Source organism: Macaca nemestrina, chromosome 9, assembly GCF_043159975.1.
Source record: "Macaca nemestrina isolate mMacNem1 chromosome 9, mMacNem.hap1, whole genome shotgun sequence".
NCBI classification, from domain to species: domain Eukaryota; kingdom Metazoa; phylum Chordata; class Mammalia; order Primates; family Cercopithecidae; genus Macaca; species Macaca nemestrina.
In genome coordinates, this window is record NC_092133.1 from 22,479,911 (window position 1) to 22,503,586 (window position 23,676).

General features: G+C 40.1%; 1 long non-coding RNA gene across 1 annotated transcript in view; it reads right to left on the minus strand.

The window, feature by feature from the left end:
* Window positions 1–23,261, minus strand: part of LOC139356192 (uncharacterized) — a 221,733-nt gene extending 198,472 nt beyond the window's left edge. The window contains exon 1 of the long non-coding RNA XR_011607646.1: window positions 20,820–23,261. This is a non-coding gene — a long non-coding RNA (uncharacterized lncRNA). The remainder of the gene's footprint in view (window positions 1–20,819) is intronic.
* Between the last annotated feature and the right edge of the window lie 415 nt (window positions 23,262–23,676).

A 23,676-nucleotide genomic window follows, 5' to 3' on the forward strand; every position in this document is an offset into this window, starting at 1 on the left:
GAAAAACAATTTCAACAACAATAAAAATTGACAAATGGGACCAAATAAACTAAAGAGCTTCTGCACAGTAAAAGAAACTACCAACAGAGTAAACAGAAAACCTAGGGAATGGTAAAAATATATATATTTGCACATTATGCATCTAACAAAAGTCTAATATATAGCATCTATAAAGAACTTGAACAAATTTATAAACAAAAAACAAACAACTCTATTAAAAGATAAACAAAGGGCATAAACAGACACTTTTCAAAAGAAGACATACATGTGGCCAACAAGCATATGAAAAAAAATCTCGACATCACTAATCATTAGAAAAATGCAACTCAAAACTACAATGAGATACCATCTCACACCAGTCAGAATGGCTAGTAGTAAAAAGTCAAAAAATAACAGATGCTGGCTAGGTTGTGGAGGAAAGGGAACTCTCACACAGTGCTGGTGAAAATGCAAATTAGTCTGGCATTGTGGAAAGCAGATTGGCAATTTCTGAAAGAACTTAAAACAGAATTACCATTTGACCCAGCAATCTCATTATTGGGTATATACTCAAAATAATATAAACCATCCTACCATATATACAATGCATGCATATGTTCATTGCATCACTAGTCACAATAGCAACATATAGAATCAACCTAAATACCCATCAACAGTAGACTAAAGAAAGTGTGGTACATATACAACATGGAATACTATGCAGCCATAAAAATGAACGAACTCATGTTCTTTGAAGAAACATAGATGGAGCTGGAGGCCATTATCCTAAGTGAACTAATACAGGAACAGAAAACCAAATAGCACATATTCTCACTTATAAGTGGGAGCTAAACATCAAGTACATAAGAACATAAAGAAGAGATCAAAACACTGGGGCCTGCTTGAAAGTGGAAGAGAGAAGGGTAAGGATTGCAAAACTACCTATCAAGTACTATGCTTCTTACCTGGGTGACAAAATAATCTGTTCACCAAACCCCTGTGACACAAAATACATAATAAACTTGCATATTTACTCCAGAACTTTAAATAAAAGTTTTTAAAAACTAATAGAATAGACATACAGAGAAGCAGAACAATGTGACCCATAACTGAAGAAAGAACAGTCAAATGAAACAGATCCAGAAATGATGGAAATAGCAGACAAGGGTTTTAAAACATCTATTATAAACATGTTCAGGAATAAAACATAACATGAGCATAGAAGGTACTGATATAAAAGTCATGAAAAAAGAACCAAATGGAATTTGAGAGGTATAAAACAAGCAAAAATGAAAAATTTACTGAATATAATTATATTAGTCAGTGATCTTCAGAGAAACAGTATCAATACGATGTGAATATACATAGAGAGATTTATTTCCAGGACTTGCTTCATGCAATTGTGGAGGCTGTCAAGTTCAATATCTACAGGGTGGGCCAGCAGACTGAAGACCCAGGGAAGAGATGATGTTTCAGTTCAAGCTCTCTGCTGACAGAATTTCTTCCCAGGAATTCTGGGTCAAGGGAAGTCAGCCTTTTTTCTACTGAGGCCTTCAACTGATTGGATAAGGCCCACTTACATTATGGAGGTCAATCTGCTTTCCTAAATCCACCAATTTAAGCATTAATCTTATCCACAAAAACAAAATTAAAAAAAAAAAAAACCCTCAAAGAACATCCAGAATAATGTTTGACCAATTATGTAGGCACCATGGATGGCCCAGTCAAGTTGACACATAAAATTAACCATCCACTATTAAAAGTACATCAGGCACTATATTTAAAAGACCAAAGAACTGGAAGGTTTAGCAATACAAACTACCTAAACTGAAGCAGAGAGAGAGAAGGAAATAAAGGATTTTTTTTTTTTTTTTTTTTTTTTTTTTTTTTACAAAATTACCAGAGTCCCAGTGATTTGTGGGACAACATTGAACAGTATATAGTGTTGGAGGTAGGAGGATAAGAGCAAAAAATACATATTTGAAGAATAATGGTCAAAATTTTTCTAAATTTGACAAAAACTGTAAACCTTACAGATTCCAAAAGCTCAATACATCCCAAGCAATATAAACATAAAGAAAACCACACCAAGTTATACAATAAAATTGCTGAGAAGACACTAATAATATTAAAAGCAATGGAGGATGGGGAGGGAAATATTACATACAGACAAGACAAGAATGACTGCCAACTTCCAGTCATAAGTGATACAAGTCAGAATGACAGCTTTAAGGTGATTTCTTTTAAATCAAAAAAAAAAAAACAAACCTGTAAACTTAAAATTGTATTTGAATCTATTCAAAAATGAAGGCAAAATAAGACTTTTTCAGACAAACATAAGCTGTGTTATTTTGTCTACAGTAGACCTGAAGTGCAAGAAAAATCGTAGGAAGTTCTTCAGACAGAAAATATATGAAATACGGAAATTGGAGAACTAATTTTCATATGCAAATTTTAACCTAACCCAAAGGAATGAAGAGTTCCAGAAAGGGTAAATATATGGGTAAGTATAAAGTCATTTCTCCCATTTTAAAAAAAAGTATTTAAAAATTATTTGACTTTTTAAAGCAAAAATAATATAATGCATTGTGGGGTTTATAAGACATACAGAAGTAAAATGCACAACCACAATAGAAAAAGGGAGGGAATTGAAGTATACAGAGCAAGTTTCTTATATCATACACAAATTTGTAAATCTAAGAGCAACCACTAAAATATAAAATAAAACAAACATTTAGCTAATAGGCCATTGGTGGTAAAATCAGAATATGAAAAATAATCCACAAGAAAGCAGGAAATAAGGAAAAAAAGAGAATAGATCAGACAACTAAAAAATAACTAGTAAAATGGCAGATTTAAACATAACCATATTGATAATCATATTACATGTAAGTAGTCTAAACACTTCAGTTAAAACTCAGACTGCCATGCAGGGGAAAGTGCAAGATCAACGATTTGCTGTCTACAAGAAATCTAATTTTAATATAGAAACACGGGTAAATTAAAAGTACAAAAAAAGATTAACTATGCAAACATTAACTAAAGGAAAGCTGAAATGATTATCTTAATCTCAGACCAAAGAAACTTTAGAAGAAGGAACATTACCAGGAATATAAAGGGGTGTTTTATAAAGATAAAGGAGGCATTCTGAGAAGATATCTCTTAAATGCATATGTACCCAATAAGAAATCTTGAAAATACATGAAGCAAAACCTAACAGACCAAAGGAAAAACAGATAAAACTAGAACTATCATTCGTGGTATCAACACTCTTCTCTCATTAATTAAAATAGAAAAAAAGTCTAAGGATATAGAAGATTTAAACAGCACTTTGAATCAATTTGACCTAATTGATATTTATGGACACATCACCTAACAACAACAAAATATACAATGTTTCCAAGCATTTATGGATCCAGAAAGATCACCTGGACCATAAAATAAATTTCAATAAGTTTAAAGGAATTTAAAGCATGCAAAGTATGTTTTTCTGACCACAATGAAATTAGGTTAAAAAGAAATCGGAGAAAATATCTGAAAAATCCTCAAATATTTGGAAATTAAACAAATATGAGTCAAAAAAGAAATACCAAATATACAATCATGTCATCTGCAAACAGAGACAATTTAACTTCCTCTCTTCCTATTTGAATATCTTTTATTTCTTTCTCTTGCCTGATTGCCCTGGCCAGAACTTCCAATACTATGTTGAATAGGAGGGCATCCTTGTTTTGTGCTGGTTTTCAAAGGGAACGCTTTCCAGCCCATTAAGTATGATATTGGCTGTGGGTTTGTCATAAATAGCTATTATTTTAAGATACGTTTAATTGATACCTAGTTTATTGAGCGTTTTTAGCATGAAGGGGTGTTGAATTTTATTGAAGGCCTTTTCTGCATCTATTGAGATAATCACGTGGTTTTTGTCACTGGTTCTGTTTATGTGATGGATTACATTTATTGATTTGCGTATGTTGAACCAGCCTGGCATCCCAGGGATAAAGCTAACTTGATCGTGGAGGATAAGCATTTGATGTGCTGCTGGATTGGAACCCCACTGTCTCAGCCCAAAATCTCCTTAAGCTGAGAAACAACTTCAGCAAAGTCTCAGGATACAAAATCAACAATGTGCAAAGGTCATTCCTTTACACCAAAAATAGAGAGCCAAATCATGAGTGAACTCCCATTCACAATTGCTGCAAAGAGAATAAAATACCTAGGAATATAACTTACAAGGGAGGTGAAGGACTCCTTCAAGGAAAACTACAAACCAACAAACCACTGCTCAAGGAAATAAGAGAGAACACAAACAAATGGAAAAACATTCCATGCTTATGGATTGAAAGAATCCATAGCATGAAAATAGCCATACTGCCCAAATTAATTTATAGATTCAATGATATCCCCATGAAGCTATCATTGACTCTTTTCACAAAATTAGAAAAAACTACTTTAAATTTCATATGGAACCAAAAACGAGCCTGTATATCCAAGACAATCCTAAGCAAAAAGAACGAAGCTGGAGGCATCACGCTACCTGACTTCAAACTCTACTACAAGGCTACAATAACCACAACAGCATGGTACCGGTACCAAAACAAATATACAGACCAACGGAACAGAACAGAGGCCTCAGAAATAACGCTACACATCTACAAACCTGACAAAAACAAACAATGGGGAAAGGATTCCCTATTTAATAAATTGTGTTGGGAAAACTGGCTGGCCATATGCAGAAGACAGAAACTGGACCCCGTCCTTACAACTTATACAAAAATTAACTCAAGATGGATTAAATACTTAAATGTAAGACTTAAAACCATAAAAACCCTAGAAGAAAGCCTAGGCAATACCATTTAGGGCATAGGCATGGGCAAAGACTTCATAACTAAAACACCAAAAGCAATAGCAACAAAAGCCAAAATTGACAAACAGGATCTAATCAAACTAAAGAACTTCTGCACAGCAAAAGAAACTATCATCAGAGTGAACAGGCAACCTACAGAATGGGAGAAAATGTTTGCAATCTATCATCTGACGAAGGGCTAATATCCAGAATCTACAAGAACTTGAACAAATTTACTAGAAAAGTGGGCAAAGGATATGAACAGAAACTTGTCAAAAGAAGCCATTTATGTGGTCAACAAACATGAAAAAAGCTAATGATCACTGGTCATTAGAGAAGTGCAAATCAAAACCACAATGAGATACCATCATCTCACACCAGTTAGAATGGTGATCATTAAAGTCAGGAAACAACAGGGGCTGGAGAGGATGTGAAGACATAGTAACGCTTTTACACTGTTGGTGGGAGTGCAAATTAGTTCAAACATTCTAGAAGACAGTGTGGTGATTCCTCAAGGATCTAGAAGCAGAAATACCATTTGACCCAGCAATCCCATTACTGGGTATATACCCAAAGGATTAAAAATCATTCTACTATAAAGACACAAGCACACTTATGTTTATTGCAGCACTATTCACAATAGCAAAAACTTGGAACCAACCCAAATGTCTATCAATGATAGACTGGATAAAGAAAATTTGGCACATATACACCATGGAATACTATGCAGCCACAAGAAAGGATGAGTTTATCTCCTTTGCAGGAACATGAATGAAGCTGCTGTCTATCTCTGCCTCAGGAAAGTTTCGCTTGAGAGGAGCGTGCCCTGATGTATTCTGCAATTCATCTTCATCAATAACAAGGTTAATACTATGATCTGATTCCCACTTGGCATCATGTGCTTATTCCAAATGGTTAGAATCTTGAGAAAAGGAGAGGGGAGTTCTGACCTGGCCTAACCCCTTTTAAGTATATTATTGGATTCATAATCTGCTCCTCTCAGATAATGGAAGATTTATCCTGATTAAAGTTTACATGAGTGACAAATGAATTAACCAAATTACAAATGTATGGCATAACTTCCCTGGAGGGGAGAGGGAAAAACGGAGCTGATCTAAGTCCCTCTGGAAAACAATGTTTTGTCTAGATACTGAAAGGCTAAAGACATAAAGAACTGTACAATAGGCCAGGCGTGGTGGCTCATGCCTGTAATCCCAGTACTTTGGGAGATCGAGATGGGCAGATCATGAGGTCAGGAGATCAAGACCATGGTGAAACCCCATCTCTACTAAAAACACAAAAACTTAGCCTGGCATGGTGGCAGGCGCCTGTAGTACCAGCTACTCAGGAGGCTGAGGCAGGAGAATGGTGTGAACCAAGGAGGCAGAGCTTGCAGTGAGCCAAGATCGCACCACTGCACTCCAACCTGGGCAACAGAGGAGATTCCGTCTCAGGAAAAAAAAAAAAAAAAGAACTGTACAATAACATAGCACTCTAGTTGATAAATTTGCTTCTCACAGTAGCACAGGTTAGCAAGCCTAAAACTACATATGTAACTAAGATTGAACAATAAATATGTGGTACATAATGAGAACCAGGTTTTCTACTATCAGAGAAAAAAGAAACAAGCAAAAGCAGAAGGGGTTAAAATGAGCCCTGTGGCGCCAGATTTGAGTCAGAGATATCAACAGAAACTCATGTTTTATACAAGCATATATAAATGGATTCAGAAATAAATTTAGATGTGGAATAGTACATATAGCTGTGTATATGTGTGTGTGCTTTTATATTTTATAATATAATTCTACATAACAATTATATTTTTATAATAAATATAAACATTTACTAGCTTTGCCCACTGAGTAGAACCAGTGGACATCCCAGTAGCAATGAGCACAACAGCAGATCTTGGCTTCTAAATACCATTTCCCTATAAAAGGAAATGGCTGGTTCTTAGTCTGAGGTCTGAAGCACCCAATAGTACCAGAAAATAAGGGAGTACAGAGAGAGAGACTATCAGTCAAAAAGGCACAGGAGCCAACCTGAAAGAGTCCCCAGTGACCACAGCTCAAAAAACTTGAGCAACAAAATAATTAGTAGTATGAGAGTATAACCTAAACAGTAAATATTCATGAGTCCATACTGATTTAAATGAATGAATGAGTGAATAAATGAAGGAAAAGAGAATTTTTTTTTTTTTTTTTTGAGACAGTCTCACTCTGTCACCTAGGCTGGAGTGTAACCTCGGCTCACTGCAATCTCTGCCTCCTGAGTTCAAGCGATTCTCCTGCCTCAGCCTCCCAAGTAGCTGGGACCACAAGCACGTGCCACCACGCCTGGCTAATTTTTTTGTATTTTTAGTAGAGATGGGGTTTCACTGTGTTAGCCAGGATGGTCTCGATCTCCTGACCTCATGATCCACCCGCCTTGGCCTCCCAAAGTGCTGGGATTACAGGCGAGAGTCACCGCGCCCGGATAGAAGAGACAATTTTTTAATAGAAAAAAATCTAGCTTTTTTAAAAGTGGAAGGAATAAGAGAAGTAGAAAATCACTATCAGAGTACCACAGCAATAGCTGCTGCAGGCAGTTTTCACTGATCTATACTAAGATTAGTGGGTGGACTTTGAGAAACAGGATATTTGCAGAGCTTAAAGTATCTTCCACCAATACTAATTGATTACAGTGAAAGTCGTAAAATGTTCACAAAATTTTTGCTACTCCTTTGTCCCGGGAGCAGAGTTTTCTTTCTCTCACTTGAGTGAGGGCTGGACTTAGCAGCTATCTTCTGATGAACAGAATATAGAAAGGGAAAAATGGTCACTTTCTAAGGGAGAAACCTGACAGACAGCACCTTAACTAAGTGATAAAAGTTAATATCACCAGTACTATGTCATATTGATATCATATAGCCCTTGATGTGAGGTAATGAGAAGGAGTCATCATCTCTGGAGGCACCCTTCCCCAGTCCATAATCTCAATCTAATCATGAGAATATAACAGACAAAACCAAACTGAGGGACACTACAAAACACTGAACCAACAAAATGACAAGGCCATGAAGAAAAAAAGAAATAATGAGAAACTGTCACAGACTGGAGGAGACTAAGGACACATCACAACTAAATGTAGTGTGGTGTATTGGATTGGCTCCAGAATGAGGAGGGGGAAAAAAAAATTAGTGGAAACACTTGTGGGGATGCAAATAAAGCCTGCAATTTAGTTAATAATATTTGTTGTACCAATGCTAGTTTTTTAGTTTACAGAAATGTACCACAGTTGTGTAAGATGTTAACATTAGGGGAAGCCTAGTGAAAAATATATGTGAAACTCTGCACTATCTTCACAATTCTTCTTGTAACTCTAAAATTACTTCAGAAGAAAACTCCTGAAGAAAAAAAATGTTTCCAAAAAGAAAAAGAAAACACACGGCTTCAATCAACAAAGTTTTCAAAGTTGAGACACTGAAAGATTAATAAAATGGAAAAATTCCTAGGACAACTGATCGATAAAATACAATTAATAATAAACAATAAAAAGATGTCTACACTGAAAACTACAACACTTTATTGAAATAAATGAAAGAAGGTGCAAATAATGGAGGAATAGACCATGTTTATGAATTAGAAGACTCATTGCTGGAAATATGTCAAATTCCAAATTGATCTACAGTTGTGTGTAATCTCATTCAAAATTTCAGCAGGTTTTCCTTTGGAAGGTGACAAGTGATACTGAAATATATAGAGATGCATGTAAAGCAAAAAGTAGTCTTGAAGAAAAGCAATGAAGAACTTACGCTACCTGATATCAAATTTTCAGTGAGGTATTGGATGAACACAAAATGACCAACAACACAGAAGATTATCCAGAAACATAGAAAGATGGCAGTCATCTGGTCTACGACAAAAGTGGATACACAGTTCAGCAGAAAAAAGATGACCTTTTCAATAATGGATGCTGATTCGCTTAGATATCTATATGGGGAAAAAATTAGCCCTGACCTCTACTACACACCATACACGAAGGGTTTCAGATGAACTGTGGATCTAAATGTTAAAGGCAACACCATAAAACTTTCAGAAGAAAACATGAGACTATTTTTAGTACATTAGGGTAGAGAAAGATCTCTTAAATCACAAAATACACTAGCCATAAAGGAAAAAATTGATAAATTAAAGTTAAGAACTTCTGTACATTAAAAGATATCAGGAAGAGGATTTTTTTTAAAAAAAAGAACTTGCCCAAAAATATATAAAGAACTACAACCAATAAGTAAAAGGCAGACAATCTAATAAAACAACGGGCAAAAGACTTGAACAGGTGCTTCACAAAAGAGGATATCCAAGTTAGTTAATAAGTAGACGAAAAGGTGCTTCACTTCATTAGTCATCAGGAAAATACAAAATTAAAACACCACAATCAGATACCACCATAACCCCACGAGAATGGTTAAAATGAAAAAGGCAAACACTGGCAAGTGTTGGGTACAATGTGAAGCAACCAGAGCTCTCATACGCTGCCACTGGTGGGAATGTGTATTAGTACAAGCACATTGAAAACTGCTTAGCAATTTCTACTAAAATTGAGCATATGCATTCCCTATTATCCAGAAATTTTATTCCTGGCAATATAACCATCAGATATATGCATATATGTTAACCTACAGACATGTACAAAAACGTTTATAGCAGCATTACTCATAACATCCTAAAATTCAAATAACCAAACATCCAGCAATAGTAGGATGAGTATTCATAAAAATACTACACAATTAAAATGTTCAAACTACAAATAAATGCAACAGAGATAAATCTCAAACAAATTTGAACCAAAGAACTAGAGATGCACAAAAGTATGAGTCTATTTGTAGTTTAAAAACAGACAATCTGTACTATGGCATTAGAAGTTAGGATATCAGGTCTCTTGTGGGGTAGTGGGGGACAAGTACTGACTGGTACTCAAGGGAAGCTTCTTGCTTGCTGGCAATACTCTGTCTTCATCTGGGCGTTGAATAGAAATGTGTGTTCTGTTTCTGACTATTCATCAAGCGACACATTTATGACTCATGTAGTTTTCAAAATGTATATTATGTGCAATAAGATTGCTAGGGGGTGGGGAGAAAACCATATACATTGCTCTAAAAGATCCTCAGGAGCGTTGCAAGGGAGGATGGTATTAGGAGAGAGATGTGAGCACCCCAAAGCCTGCTTCACAGATTAAAGGGGAGTCCAGAGGCTATGTATGGGGCCAGGCAGTAGGGAAAAAATCCATAGGAAATAGACTCCCACTCAGCATGGATTAAAATCTCTGATCATATATAGTTCCTTTCAGACAAGCAGTCCTTGCCCTAACTCTCTCCCATCTTTCCCCCCAAATTGCCTATTTCTCTCTGTTTCCTTCTTCCTAACTCTTTAGCAGAAGAATAGGGTTGGAGAGAGACTGCTCACTTTCTCCTCCCTAAACTACCTTCCCTAACAACCTCACCAAGTCAGGATGCCAAGGTCAAGCAAGGAGCTTTCCAGGTAGTTGTGACACCAGAGTCCAATTCTAAAGGCCAGAGAAAATGGAAGCAGGTCTCCGAAGTGTCCACGAGACCCCTTCATGGGATAAAAGGATGTGAGGACACTGTGAAAAATGCAGTTCTTTTTGTCAGCAAGAAACTTGAAGCTCTGTTCTTCACCCTGCTATCAATCAAAGTATCTCAGTGATTTCATCTCTAGATAAATATTCACTCTGATGACATGCATGTCTTGCCTCTGGACCATCAAGTCAAGATTTAAGAACAATGTGCTACAGGAAGCTTGGGGGTTAATTAGAATTGTCTGGAATTTGTCCTTAGATCAGCAACTAAGCTCTGATTTAATGCCAAGTTCTTCCAAGAGAGGGAAGAAGCAGTATCATGTGGCTGGTCTGTAGAAAATTTGAGTTGACCCTCTGTTCCTCCCTTGGACCATCTGTCTCTAAATGTCCCCTGCACTGTCTGGCCTCCCATGGCATTTCATGAGTCAGAATGTCCTGGGGACTGAGCTACTTTCTGAAGTTACCAACATGCTCGTGACCGTTTTGAATCTTTACTTGGCATAGAGCTGCCTTGTCATGGTCACTCTATGTGTCCTTCCAGAACACACTCAGATAACCTTCTCTGCTACCCTCTTCTAGCCTCTACCCCATGCCCTGCCACACAGCTCCTGTGCCCCTTGTACACGGTTCTGTCATTGCAGGCTCAGATGGTGGTACAACTTGTTTTATGTGGCTTTCTCCCCTACTAGACTTTAACCTTTACAAGGGTGGGGTCTATAACCTACGCATTATGCTCTCCCCAGCTCCCCACACAGTATCTTTATTGCTTTCTCTGATAGCAAATGTAATACTAGGCAACATAAAATTCAAATCTTATGGAAATACAAAGTGCAGGCTCTGAAATGTCCCGAGATTCTCACTGTCACAAGATAACCACTGTCAACTGGGTGCATATTCTGCCAACAAGTAGTACATTAAAAATACATAAGTTGGCTGGGCGTGGTGGCTCATGCCTGTAATCTCAGCACTTTGGGAGGCCGAGGAGGGTGGATCATATGAGGTCAGGAGTTCAAGACCAGTCTGACAAACATGGTGAAACCCCTTCTCTACTAAAAATACAAAAAGTAGCCAGGCATGGTGGCAGGTGCCTGTAATCCCAGCTACTCAGGAGGCTGAGACAGGAGAATCACTTGAACCTGGGAGGCAGAGGTTGCAGTGAGCTGAGATTACACCACTGCACTCCAGCCTAGAAAAAAGAGAGACTCCATCTCAAAAATAATAATAATAATAATAAGTTATCAATGTTGAGATTTTTCCTAAGAATGAAATCATTATCTACAGGCTGTTTTGCAACTTATTTTTATCACTAAGCAATGTAAAATAGGAGCACGATCCCTTGATGAAGCACATGGCTCTATCTTGTTCTTTTTAATAGCTGTATACTATTCCATTTTAGGGAGAATTGTGGTTTATATAACTACTTCTGTATATAATGTATATAGCTTTGTGTTATATACATTACTTTTGCTATACAAACTATACCACCATGAGTCTTTTGTGCACATCTCTTTGTGCCCATGAAGGGGTGTTTTACTGAGATAAATTCTAGAAGTTGAAACATACAGCCTTCCTTCACCTCCGCACAGAACTGGTACAGTATCCATAACCAATGGCGAAGCAAAAGCAATTAACTGACTAAATGGTGGGATTCGATAAAAGAAATGATCCTAAAAAGACAATTCCTGGTTTGGGGTAATAGCTTTTGGAGACAGGCCCCTTCCTGTGTACTTGTTTCCTTACACAATGGTTCACATAATAAACTCTTCCCCTACTAGGCAGAGAGCAAGGATCATGGCTCTCATTTATGTTTCTTCAGTTCACCAAATAGCTTCTGAGCCTACCCTAAGTTAGAAACTTGGGTGAAATTACCAACAGTAATTGCTGGTAAAACATCTATGGTTTCTGATGAAATGCTGAGCATCTTTTAGCCGCTAATTTCCCTTTATTCCCTGTCTGCCAGGAAGCTCCATACTCAGCGTTGTGTATGCACTTCCTTTGGCCTAGGGTTTCTGCTATATGAAGGTGCTCTTCTGCATTCCATTGCATTGCTTTGTTACCTTTTTTAACCCATATTTCTATAGCTCTATTGTATATGAGTTTTATTGCAAACTACCTCAAACTCCTAGTAAGGGTAATAACAATAACTAATTTCTTTTTAAGGAAATTACCCGTTATTTTATTTAATCCTTATTTTTTAAGTTGTCATGAAGGTAGAAGAGGGATTATCACTGTCATCTGAAATTTGTGGTAAAATCAATGAAGAGCAGGAAAATTAAGTGGTCCACCCAACATGGTAACAGCTAGGGGAAAACACTCACAAATCTAACTGGGTTTCACAACTTTATAACTTAAAGAAAAAAAAAAACAAATGAGAATGAACTGATTGCACTGAGTCAAATGAACACCTATCTCCTCTCTTCTCCCTTACAGATAAGTAAACTCACCTCCTCTCACCTGAGGTCCCACATTCTCAAAGTAAACAAATAAGACATTCCTAGAGGAGGGATAGGGAAAACAGAACCTGTCTTAGCATCAGACCTGTAGCAAGATTCAAGTTGCTGCTGCATCACCAGCACCAAACACCTGGCACGGTCCTCCACCCAGACTTCATAAGTTTCTCCAATGTTTCTTATGTTTCCTGCCTAATTCTTCTAGCAATGTGAAACCATAGGACAAAAGGAGTAAAGGAGAAAGGAGGTTAGGGGATGGAAATGGAGGAGGGAGAAAGGAAGAAAGAGAAAGAGAAGAGAGAGAATGTTAAGGAAATTGGACTGTTGGATAGAACAGCCCGTGAAAAAGTAATTCCAATGTCCAAACGAAAGCCCTTGCTTTTCTTCTTAGCTTTTCTCTGCTTCTATTTTCTATTTTGATGGGGGTATAGAAGATGGTGCTTTTTATGCTGTTGCTAAACAAATAGGGCTATGAGCTACGTTTCACAATTTCTGCAGCGATTTCATGTCATTTTGGCACTCTGCTCAAGTTCCAACAGTTATGGTTTCTTTCCTCCCGTGGGAAGCTTGGGCAGCACGGGCCTCCACCCTTCCCAGCACCACACATTTGTTTATGACTCCATGCCCTGAGCATTCCACAGGCTGGTTTCTACTGATTTTCCCACCAACCTCTCCTGACTCAAGGCTTTTCTCTGACCCCTGGCATCCTTGATCTCCTTCCTTGGAGCTTACTTACCTGACTTTCCAATGGCTTTTGAAACTCATGAGTTGTTCTCTAGCCTAGATATTCAGGTGTGCTATTTCCATCTGCTCCCTAGCTGATGAAGCAAGCATGGTACCACTGTGCCCACTGCCCTAGCTCTCTGGACACTAGACTCTCAGCTAAACAACAAAAGTTGTAGAAATAGAACAGTGCTAAGAGACTTCCACTTTGAAGGAGTTTCGTATACCACTTATTCAAAATGCAAGTTGGCAGAACAAATGTCTGGCACTTTCATGAATCCTGCATAGCAGTTTAATGTTCTTTAAGCAAGCAAGGGTCACTCAAAATCAAGGAAAATTTGCACTAGCGAATGGTGAAATTCCAAAAATGTATCTCTCTGGGGCAGAGTTGCTTTCTTGACGACTCACAGGCAGCTTCAACTTCACAAGCACAAAACTGAACCGGTCATCTTCTCCCATCCCAGCCCTCTCCGGGCTCCACATCTCAGAAAAAAAGCACTTCTGTATGTTCAAAACAGAAATGCTGCAATCACTCTGACACCTCCTTCTCCCTCATTCATCAGTACTTTTACCTTACAGATATTTCTCCAATATATTCATTCCTCTCCAACTTCATTTCTATCATACCTTTTAAACCACCATGATCTTACTGCTAGGATATTTCTGTGGCCTCCTGGCTTGTCTTCTTGTCTCTTCAATCAATTTCAACACTAGAGGAGATTTAAGAACTAAGCCCTCACATAACCTCACATAAACACCAATGGCTTTCTTCTGCTTTTGAAATTAAGTACACTGACTTGGCTCTGGCTTACAGAGGGCTGCATGTCCTCCAGTCTCATCTCTCACCATTCTACACCATATTTGCCTTCTTTTAGTTGCTCAAATGCACCACACCCTTCCCCATCTCTCTGGTCTCAGCTTCAATGCCACCTTCTCAGGGATGTCTTCTAGACCCTCTAAACTGAGCTCCCATGGTACCCTGTATTTTTTTTCATATTTAGGAAAATAGAAATAACATTGTTATTATCTGTTGAATGCCTATCTCCCTGTTCTCCATTCTAATTCCAAAACTGGAAGCTTAGTGAGGACAAAGACTATACAAGTTGCTATCCTACATTCTGGGAATGCAAATGTGAATAAGACAAACTCAAAATAAATGCTCAGTAAATGTCTGTGGAAGGACAGATGAAAAATGAAAGGGGAGAAAAGAAGATGGTTGGTTGGTTCTCTTTTTTTAACTGATTTCTCCTTTATGTTTGGAATAGAGGAAATAGTTTCCTAGATGACTTGAAGGAAAACTCTTTTTGAAAAAGTGTATGTGTATGTATATTTTTTCTTCATTACTTTAGTAAGGGAAGTCCAGAAAAATCCAAGCTTAGACTTACACAAAAACTTGGTAAAAAATGGAATCATTTGAAGAAAAGGTGCCAATTATAAATAAAGACCATCTATGTAGAGAAAACTCAGTATGGCAAAATTCCATTTTCCTAGATTCCAAATAACTGAAATAAGTCAAGAACTGAAGGCATCCCCTAGTGGTTATTTCACTTTTTTGTATGTTAATCTTCTTTACATAACCCTTTCTCTCCTCTTTCCAAAAATTGCACACATCCCTTGGAGATATTCCAAATCTTTGCCAGAATCAGTGTAGCTCTAGAATCCATGGCTCTGAGACATCAACAGATCTCTCAAATGAAAATGGAGAATGTCTAACCCAAAATGCTCTGCAGTGAAGCTCGGCACAAGCACCCCTCACACAAGAGGAGCTTTCCCTGGGTGCAGGGCTACTGTAGAGACCACAGAGCAGACACCTCCATTCCCACAAACATCCCTGTCCACAGCAGTCCCCTTGGGAGACTGAACATGTATTCCAAATACAAAGCTGTTACCCAAATTAATTTTGCAGCTACCTTTTCCAGATCTTTAATGGTGGCAACTTTTCCTGTTGAGGTTCAAAGAATGAGACATTTGGAGCCAAGCCTGGTACACAACTGGAGAACCAAACTGAGAAATGAGTTTGTGGTTTTCAAAATACCTGCTGCTCTTATCATGGACGTAGAAAATCTCAAGTCTCATTCAACTTTTCTGCAGGGGCTTCCTGAAAAACTGTCTTGAACTGTAGCAGCACATCAGAAAACTGTCCGATGCATTTCCCATGACAGTGCAGGCTGCGGATCAGCTGCATCAGAAACCCAGGGTTGGGGGAGCTTGCTAAAACTGTAGATTCTGAGCCCTGCCCTAAACCTATGAGGAAATTATGCTGAATCCATGGATGGAGAATCACAAGGGAGACTGACAAGACCTAAAGAATATAAGGAACGGTCATAGGAGCAGCAGGAGGCAGAGTGCTCCAGGCAGGGGGAACAACTCAGGAAGCCTCCAGCATAGGGGTGTCCTTCAGGGACTGGAATAGAGTCCTGTGTGATGGGGTGGAAGGAGAGATTGAAAATGGGGAGTCAGTGGAGAATGCTAAATGGGACAGTGCTCTGGTGACTGGTGTTTTATAAAGACTGCTCAGATGCTATGTGGAGGAGACATTTGGAGGAACAAAAGAAATCAGAAGACAATTCAGGTTTGAACAAGGCTGGTAAAGGTGGAATAGAGAGATGTATGAGCTCAAGGTACAAGATAGAAATGGCACAAGTTTATGGGCTGAAGGCCAGGAGTTGGGAGGGGAGATAATCTGGGATGACAGTCAGGTTTGTAGCTTTTACATGGTGGAGAGCAGTGCTATTTGCTCTGATGGGCAAGCCTGGGAAGGAACAGGGTGAATCAAGAACTCCCTTTGGACATGTTCACTGTGGTGTGTCTTTTCTTTAAATTGGAAATAATTCCACTTGCCTGCCTGGGCATGGTTTTTGTGATGACTGGAGATGATACATGCAAAGCACCTCAAGAAACATGCTAACAGCTCAATGAATGATATCTATTTTTAATTAGTATTATTATAGATACAATGTAAAATATTTGTTGGCACACTGAACATGTTTAAATCAGTATTCATTTCTTATTGTTGTTATTGTTCTGAAATACCATTTGCTGACGCAGGAATGAATGACAGCTTCCATGCCCGCTCAATCTCAGAGACATCTTGCCTAGAGATTTTCTCTGCCTCCCCTTAGCCCAGCATAGGATATCTGACACTGTACAGCTGATCCACTTTGTTCTTCTTGCTGAAGAAGAAACATCCAGAACTGGAAGAATGATGGCCTTAAGGACTTGTAGGTGAAGGCAATTTGTAAATTCTCAGCCTCACATGCCAGTGCTTCTTTCCTCTTTGATCCCACCTTTGCACCCCTCAAGCCCATGAACCTTCTCAAGGTTTCCCAGGACTGATCCAACCACAATTTCACCACTCCTGAGAGTCAAAGATGTTGCAAAGAAAATTAATCTTACCCTGAAAATCCACAAGTCAAAGGAGCCCTCACTTGATGAGGAGAGGAGGTGGGTGATGGCTGGGGAAATCAAATCCCTTAAGTACATTTTAAGTGCCTTAATGTGATCAAGAATGCAGCCCTGTTTGCACAAGAAGAATTCTGATGGGCTCCAAGGAATTAAGTGATTCTGAAAATATTTGCTGGAGGAATCTGAAAAGCCACTTGGGAGCAAACAAAATATCACTTCGAATAAACTATTCCCCAACATCAGGTGACAGCTCAGCCTCTGCAGCCATTTATCATGTCTTATTGGGGGGTGGTAGAGCCGACATCAAAAGCCTTATGTTTCCAGAGGTACAGAAAAGTGACAATTGTGGCTAAAGGGACAAGTAAGCTGGGAAATAAAAATTATTCAATAACTACAAAGCACCTAGTAAACAACATTAATGAGGACAGACTTGGAGCTCATCACACCAGCCTCAGCAACAGACAGTCAACGGACAGTCAAGCCTGTCTGTGCCAGGACCACAAGCAGAAGGTGAGGGCTCACAGTAAAAGTATCAGGAAATCTCAGGAACTGGAGAGCTCAACCCAAAGGCAGGAGCAGTCCTTACCAAGGGACCACACCATTACAACCCAGCCATTCTGTGAGTTTATGATAAAAACAATTCAATGAAAGGGAGAGGGGTGGTGAGGGGCAGAGAGCAGGCAAGCTGAGATGGTGTTGATGCAGTTGCCAGTCCCTCCTCGTTCATCCTGGTAGGACTGGGCTTCCCCCACCTCTCCAGATAGAGAGGCTGGCATGCAGGCAATCTAACAAGGGAGAAGGCAATCATCGGCTTGAAAAACTTCCAACATTACTGGGACTGATACAAATGTCTGTCTATGGCTGCATTCACTGACCAATGGAATGTGAGACTACTACATCATCCTCTCCCCAAAACTTTGTCCAAAGAGCATTTAATCCAGACCCTGCCCCAAAATATTGCATTACCAGCACCAGACTAGACACAAGCATATCAGGATCATTTATAAATTATCTTCTAGAATCAATATTGTGAAAATGGCCATACTGCCCAAAGTAATTTATAAATTCAATGCTAATCCCATCAAACTACCATTGACTTTTTTTTGCAGAATTAGGAAAAAACTACTTTAAATCTCATATGGAACCAAAAAAGAGCCTGTATAGCTGAGACAATCCTAAGCAAAAAGAACAAAGCTGAAGGCATCACGCTACCTGACTTCAAAGTATACTACGAACATACAGTAACCAAAAGAGCATGGTACTGGTACCAAAACAGATATATGGACCAATGGAACACAACAGAGATCTCAAAAATACTACCACACATCTACAACCAGCTGATCTTTGAAAAACCTGACAAAAACAAGCAATGGGGAAAGGATCCCCTATTTAATAAATGGTGCTAGGAAAACTAGCTAACCATACGCAGAAAACAGAAACTGGACCCCGTCCTTACACCTTAAACAAAAATTAACTCAAGATGGTTTAAAGACTTAAATGTAAAGCCCAAAACCATAAAAACCCTAGAAGAAAACCTAGGCAATACCATTCAGGACATAGGCATGGACAAAGACTTCCTAACTAAAACACCAAAAGCAACGGCAACAAAAGCCAAAATTGACAAATGGGATCCAGTTAAACTAAAGAACTGCTGCACTGTAAAATAAACTACCATCAGCGCGAACAGGTAACCTACAGAATAAGAGAAAAATTTTGCAATGTACCCATCTGACAAAGGTTTCATATCCAGAATCCACAAGGAACTTTAACAAATTTACAAAAAAAAAAACGAACAACCCTATCAAAAAGTAGGTGAAGGATACAAACAGACACTTCTCAAAAGAAGCCATTTATGCATCCAACAAACATATGAAAAAAAGCTCATCATCACTGGTCATTAGAGAAATGCAAATCAAAACCACAATGAGATACCATCTCACACCAGTCAGAATGACGATTATTAAAAAGTCAGGAAACAACAGATGCTGACAAGGCTGTGGAGAAATAGGAACACTTTTACACTGTTGGTGGGAGTGTAAATTAGTTCAACCATTCTGGAAGGCAATGTGTCAATTCCTCAAGGATCTAGAACCACAAATACCATTTGACCCAGCAATCCCATTACTGAGTATACACCCAAAGGATTATGTATCAATTTATTATAAAGACACGTGCACATGTATGTTTATTACAGCACTATTTACAATACAGAAGACATGGAATCAACCCAAATGCCCTTCAACGACATACTGTATAAAGAAATCGGGGCACATATATACCACGTGAGACTACTACATCATCCTCTCCCCAAAACTTTGTCCAAAGGGCATTTAATCCAGACCCTGCCCCAAAATATTGCATTACCAGCCACAAAGAAGAATGAGTTCATGTCCTTTGCAGGGACACGGATGAAGCTGAAAGCCATCATCTCAGCGAACTAACATGGAAACAGCAAACCAAAAACTGCATGTTCTAACTTATAAGTGAAAGCTGAACAATGAGAACACATGGACACAGGGAGGGGAACATCACACACTGGGGCCTGTTAGGGGATGGGGGGATAAAGGGAGGGAGAGCATCAGGATGAATACCTAATGCATGCAGTGCTTAATACCTAAATGACGGGTTGATAAGTGCAGCAAACCACCATGGCACATGTATGCCTATGTAACAAACCTGTACTTTCTGCACAGGTATCCCAGAACTTAAATTAAAAACAAATAGAAAAGACAAAAAATAAAAATAAATTATCTTCTAGCCATAGACCATTCAAACGATCAGTAATCTTGCTTATCCCTATCAGGATTGCAAGGGAAGTAGGAGATCAGAACCTAGAAGAGTGACAGTAGACACAAGCCTTTCTACTGCACAGCTATTACCAAAGGATCAGGACTTGCATCTTCTGAAAGAGAAGTTCAAAAGAGGCAGGGTTGAGGAGTGTTTATTTTTCCTTTTATCTTTTTAGAAACAGCAGGAGGTAATCAGCTTGTGAATTAAATAGAGACATTTGTGTGGTTCTACCTGCGACCTCCCAGCTTGCTGTACACGGCTCAGATTGCTTTTAATAAAGCAATAGGATAAAGGGGTATAAACACCACACTCACACATGAAATGGAGAGTTGTACCAGCTCTTCCTGCTGCCCTCCCACACCACCCCTCTATGCTTGATTCCCTGCTACCCAAGAGTAGAAGCACTGTGCTCTCAGACAGGTGAGAATGAATGGACAGCCTGCAGCCAGAATTTACCAAAATGCCACAGCATCTAGAGGAACAGGGAAGGGCAGCTTCTAGGAAAAAAAAAAAATCCTTCAAGATTGAAGTGTTCCCTGTGAATTCACAATACTGGGGAAAATGATCACAAACAGGCACATAAAGAAATGAGCATGGGAATACAAAAAAAACCGAAAAGGGTGATAGAGTCACGAGGCGGGGCACCTGCTCTGAGTGTCAGGGAAAGCCACTCCAAGGGTGTGACACTTGGGTCAAAGCCTAGAGGATATGCAGAAGGCAGCTTCCAGCAAAGGGAGCAAAGAAAGCGGCATCAGCAGTACACACTGCATGAAGCTATTCCCAGCCAGGTAAGGGGAAAGAAGAGAACAGACTATTTGCAAGGAACTGAGCACCAGGCAGTTCCACCTCATCTATGTACCTGAAACGGCGGGTGCACATGCATGTGTGTAGTTATATCGAAAATGTTTCATGTTCCTTCCATAGCTGGAGCCTTTTTAAAATGTATTTAGCAGGTTCAAGGCAGGCCCAGAGCATGGAAATAAATGACCAGAAGAACACATCAGCCTGGTTCAGCAGGCCATGTCAACAGACCATAGAAAACCATTCCTCACCAACATCAAGTCTTCCTTTCCTTTTCACTTTGAGTGTCGCATCCCCCGGCTTTTCCTCTGTGCTCTGGGGAAACCTTCTGTCAGTCACCCACGGAGTGCAAGGCACCTTTCCCTCCAAACAGTTTGGAACAGACAGAGCTCCCTCCCATTTCACAATGAGCTCGGCCAGATTTATGCTGGGTCATTGAGCTCCATTAAGGTTGCCATGGTTACTCCAGGCCTGTATTACCTGGACTTCTGATGTGCTGGATGCAGGGGCAACAACTGCTTTGCTTCTTCTGTAATTTGCCAGAAAAGTGGCAGAGAGGCTCAAAAGGTAGAAATGCCGGACAAGAAAGGTGCCACGGAGTTAAGAGAGATGGTTGGTGGGGAGAACACATCATCCACCAATGGAAAATGAGGCTCTTTCCTAAACCCACCAACCTGTGAGCTTCACCAGGGTGGGGCCTGAGATAGATAAATCTTGGTATCCTCTAGCACCTACAACAGGGCCTAGCACATAACAGATGCTCAATAAATGTGACTGATTTTGTGGCAAGAAAAAAAAGTAGCCTAAGAATTCAAAGAATCCATCTTGGACACTCCTGTTTTAAGAAGTCAGGGGATAATGAGAAGATTACAGGTAAAACTATGCCTCTCTCATTGCAAACCGAAGATCACAGACAAAGAAAATTTTCCAGGTAAGAGAAAGGACACGAATATGTGCGAGGGGAGGCATGTCAGTTTCAGTCCTCCAAGAAGTAAATGTCAAGAGAGCAACAGATATGCAAGAGATTTATTTGGGGAAATGTCTGTAAAGGATGAAAGGAAAGAGAGCAGTAGAGGAGAGGAGAACGTTTCGTTCACAATGCAAGTCTAACACCAACGAGAGGAGAAAGAGGGAAAAAGGAGGATTGGCTAGAAAGAGCCTCATAGTGTAGACCAGCTCTGGGAAAGTCTCTGCCGGGTGGATCAAGAGGCTCTGAGCAAAGGTTGCCCATTCGAGGGGTCCCACACTGAGCAGGAATGGCGATCTCTCGTGTCCTCACTGTGCCCACTGGCTGGGTGAGGCCCACAGGAATTGTGGTCTCAGCATGAACATCACAGTGGACCCAAAAGTGGGCAGCTGAGTCTCTTCGGCAACTGTGCTCCCCACAGTGAGGAGATCTGTGAGCAGAGCCATCTCCATGACCACCCAGGGGCTTCAGGAGTAGAAGAGGGTTGGGGAGGAAGCGGAGAAGATCCTTGGGAGGCTGCAGGCTGGAAGGAATGTGGTCAGAGGTGAAGGGAATGTCTTTGGGGCACAGGAGCAGGACAAGAGGTGGCTGGGAGACTGTGCTTATCCCTGCTGTTTGTCTGCCCAATGTGTGTTCTGCCCTTCTTAAGCACAAAACCTCTGTATATCCCTCTAGATCCCCTTCCATCTGGAAGCAGCCATGTGACCCAATTATGGCCAGTAAGGTATAAACATGGAAAGATAATTCTACTGGATGTTCCTAATAAAAAGAGACTGGCAAGTGCCTGATGCCCTCCCCTCTTCTCCTTCCTACCTGGACCATGGATCTGAGGCCAACAGGAAAGCAGTCATCTCACTACCACGAGATAACAAGCAGGGGAACGAAAACCACATGCTGGAGATGGTGGAGTGCAAAGATAGGTCACACCTGGAAAACTGACACCACGGCAAAGTTGCTGCCCGTGGCAATCCCACCTCCAGAATTCTTGTTATGTGAGAGAAATAAATCCACCTGGGGTTAAGCCATGAAGTCAAGCTAGCATCCCATGCAACCAAATGCAAATCCTAAATAATCCAAAGGAGACTCAGGTGGAGGGCTGCTCCGAGGTGAGCTGCAGGCCTACCTCCTCATCGTTCAGAAAAATCAGCATTACTCATCACTGCAGCTGAATATCCTCGGCAGGATCAGCGCCCAGAGAGGGGGGTGGGCATGACAAAGTCATTCTGTCTTACGAATGGACAAGTCCCAAACTCTGCCCTCAGGTAGTTTGCAATCTAATTGAGGAACTAGAGCAGAGAAATTCTACACTGGTCTTAGTATTCACCCTTACATTCTATAGTTTCACCGCTATCAGCTTGGGCTTTCATTCCTCCGCCACTGTCTTACCCACACACAAACTGTGACGGACTTTAGTAAGAGCCACATCATCCTTTCCCCTTTCCACCCAGGGAAGGCTTGGACTCCTCCCTGCCTTCCAGGCCACCCATATCACTCAGTTAAGGTTAGCCCTTGAAATGAGACCATTTACCTGCGTTGATGTCATCTGCAAACTTGAAGATTTCAGACCACAAAAAAAGAGTTAAAATACACCTTTTCCCATCTCAACAGACTTATGACAATTTACCCCTAGAGACCCTCAGAAAATTATTTGCCTCCCAGATTCCAGTGATAGTAAAGCAGCACCCAAACCCACCCATCCCCCATCCCCACTCACTAGCACTGGAAAGCGATCCAACCCCTCAGCTGGTCTACCAGCAGGAACTCCTGCTTCCAAAGCTCAGGAAGAGGCCTGGCACAAAGCAATTACCCTGCTAGATCCCCTTGCATCTAGAAGCAGCCATGTGACCCAGTTATGGCCAGTGAGGTGTAAATATGGCAACAGAATTCTGCTGGATGTTCCTGATAAAAAAGAGACTGGCAAGTGCCTGATGCCCTCCCCTCTTCTCCTCCTTCCTACCTGGACCATGGATCCGAGGCCAACAGGGAAAGCAGTCATCTCACTACCACGAGATAACAAGCAGGGGAATGAAAACCACATGCTGGAGATGGTGGAGTGCAAAGATAGGTCACACCTGGAAAACTGACAGCATGGCAGAGCTGCTGCCCGTGGCAATCCCACCTCCAGAATTCTTGTTATATGA